The sequence below is a fragment of the Lontra canadensis genome, unplaced genomic scaffold (genome assembly GCF_010015895.1).
Source record: "Lontra canadensis isolate GAN:19392208 unplaced genomic scaffold, GSC_riverotter_1.0 scaffold80, whole genome shotgun sequence".
In the NCBI taxonomy this organism is placed as follows: Eukaryota; Metazoa; Chordata; class Mammalia; order Carnivora; family Mustelidae; genus Lontra; species Lontra canadensis.
Genome location: NW_022631074.1, coordinates 7,746,074 through 7,749,029, shown reverse-complemented (window position 1 = coordinate 7,749,029; position 2,956 = coordinate 7,746,074). Strand labels below are relative to the sequence as shown.

At 34.6% G+C, this 2,956-nt stretch overlaps 1 pseudogene; it reads left to right on the top strand.

The window, feature by feature from the left end:
* Window positions 1-1,775: 1,775 nt before the first annotated feature.
* Window positions 1,776-1,950, top strand: LOC116882084 (annotated as a pseudogene).
* The last annotated feature ends 1,006 nt before the right edge of the window (window positions 1,951-2,956 follow it).

The following is a 2,956-nucleotide window of genomic DNA, read 5'->3' as shown; positions in this document are numbered from 1 at the left end:
TGTTCCAGATCTCTTAGATCCTATTGATCCATATTATTAAATATATTTTTAAAGGTAACTTCACCCACATTCCCCCTATGCTTCTATATCTATTAACCCCAAGTTTGGTTTCACAGATATGTAAGGACAGATTCACATCAGCAGTAATTACATCATAGTTCTTAGTATTGTTTGTGTGTGTTCACGCATGTGAGATGTGTTTAGAAATAAACAGTAATTGCTGTTGAACTATATTTTAAGAACAAAACAAAAAGTGAGATATAGTGGCAATACTTTTAAATAATGCCTGATGATTCTTTATTAAGTGTCAAACTAATTTTATGTGATGATTTTGGTGATGATGATTGTGTCTTTTTTCTATGATGTAGTAGTACTAATAGTAATAGTTTAGTGATTTTGTGTAGAATAAAAGATTAAAGTAAAAGGAGAATGAAGAAAAGAAGGATTGGAGAATAAGAAAAAGGGAAGAAGGGGAAGATAGAGAAAAAGAGGAATGAAAACCAATTAAAATAATGTAACAGCAATGAATATCTTCCTTAGTAACAATTATTAGCCACTTAAAAAAAAAGTATGTACACACATTATTAGAATATTACCATTTAAATAATTAAACGTGTATGTATATAAAATTCATTCACTTAAATTCAAGTTAATATTAGCCCATGTTATATCAGTTGATTAAGTTTTGTTTCTTTTAACTGAATATTTAAAAATAAAATGTATTGTATTAACTTTATCACATTTTTTTACTATATTTGACTTAGCCATCTAGCTCATCCATTTCAAGTCCCTCATGTAACAAAGGGAGATGGAGATTTTTAAAATTCACTGCGTGGGACGCTGGCACTGCTCCGCCCATATCCACCAGGATTCTCTCACCATTTCCGGGTCATCTTCGGTGTGCTTTTCTGACCAAGGGTCTCACCTACTATTCCTCTTCTGAGCAGCAGGTAGCTAGAAGAGTCTGGGAGGTAAGTTGCTCTAGAGCCTGAGTCCTTCGTGTTAGGGCAGAACAAACTCTGAGGCAAAACTTATCTTGCGGAGGAGCCCGGGTGTTGGAGTGTGGTATCCTGTCTGTACACGGTTGCCACTGCTTCCAAGTCCTCCTTCCTCCTTCCCCCTTCCCCTGACTGCAGCCTCTCAGAAGCACTTTTTTAGCAAATGACCACCACACACATTTTTGTCTCAGGTCGCCTCTAGGGAACCTGACTTAAAACAACTGTGAAACAAATATACAAATTGAGAAATTAAGTTTTGGATTTTTTGTGAATATCAGAATTTAGAAATTGTATTACTAAGACCAGAAAATACTTAAAATGGGCATATGTAAAAGCCCAAACTGAATAAACAGTTTTTCCGGCCGGTATTGGCCTGGGTGTTTTGGAGGTGAGTGTAGTCACAATGGTTCGAAGATAGAGAAGAGGTTGTTAGTTTTTGTTATTACTGCAAAATACAAATCCTGAAAATTATAGGTATCACAAAAGTTCGTGGTGCTTACGATATCATATGGCATCAACAAATTTAATTACTATTATACAAAGATGAACTAAAGTATTTTAAGTATTTAAGAAAATTATGTACTATATATGTATGTATAATAGAAATGACTAGATCTGTGTTCATATCATTCTGTGTGCCATAATGTTCACATCTAACTTTATTATATATATATATATATATATATATATATATATATATATATTAGTTTATGGACTTCATTTTCTCATTATGGCTTTTCTATATCCTTTCTTTAAAAAAAAAAAAAAAAAAATCCAAGCTTTGCGCAGTGGCAGTATCGTAGCCAATGAGGATTATCCGAGGCGCGATTATTGCTAATTGAAAAAAAAAAAAAATCCAGTATAGTCAACATCAGTGTTATGTGAGTTTTAAGTTGTAGTTTTGATTTGCATTTCCCTGATGGTAGGCAATAATGATGAACATCTTTTCATGTTTCTCTTGACCATCTGTATGGTGGAGAAATATCTGTTCATGTCTTCTGCCTATTTTTTTTTTTTTTTAAACTGGATTATTTATTTATTTATTTTTGGTGTTGTGTTTTTTAAGTTCTTTCTGTGTTTTGTATACTAACCCTTTATTGGATGGGTCACTTGCAAATACCTTCTCCCATTTAGTAAGTCATCTTTCAGTTTTGTTGTTTCCTTTGCTGTGCAGAAGCTTTTTTTTTTTTTTTTTTTTTTTTTTTTAAGATTTTATTTATTTACTTGAGAGAGATAGAGGGAGAGAGACCATGAGCAGGGTTGGGAGTCGCAGAGGGAGAGGGAGAAGCATGCTCCACGCTGAGCAAGGACTCCAATGCAGGACTCAATACCAGGACCCTGGGATTATGACCTAAATCAAAGGCAGACACTTAACCAACTGAGCCACCCAGGTGTCCCATAGTCCCAATAGTTTATTTTTGTTTTTGTTTCCCTTGTTTGCCTTAGGAGACATCTAGAAAAATGATGCTATGGCTGATGTCAGAGAAATACTGCCTGTGCTGTCCCCTAGGATTTCTATGATTTCAGGTCTCACATTTAGGTCCTTAAACAATTTTGAGTTTATTTTTGTGTGTGGTATGAGGAAGTGGTCCAGTTTCATTCTTTTGCATGTAGCTGTCCAGTTTTCCCAGCACAATCTGTTGAAGAGACTCTTATTGCATATTCTTGCCAGCACAATCTGTTGAAGAGACTCTTATTGCATATTCTTGCCTCCTTTGTCAAAGATTAATTGGCCATTTCATCATTTGTTTATTTCTGGGCTTTCTATTCTGTTCTGTTGACCTCCGTGTTTATTTTTGTGCCAGTACCATACTTTTTTGATTACTACAGCTTTGTGGAATCTGGAAATCTGAATTATGATGCCTCCAGCTTTCCTTTTCTTTTTCAAGATTGCTTTGGCTGTTGGGGGTCTCTTATAGTTCCATACATATTTTAGAATTTTTTGTTCTAGTTCTGTG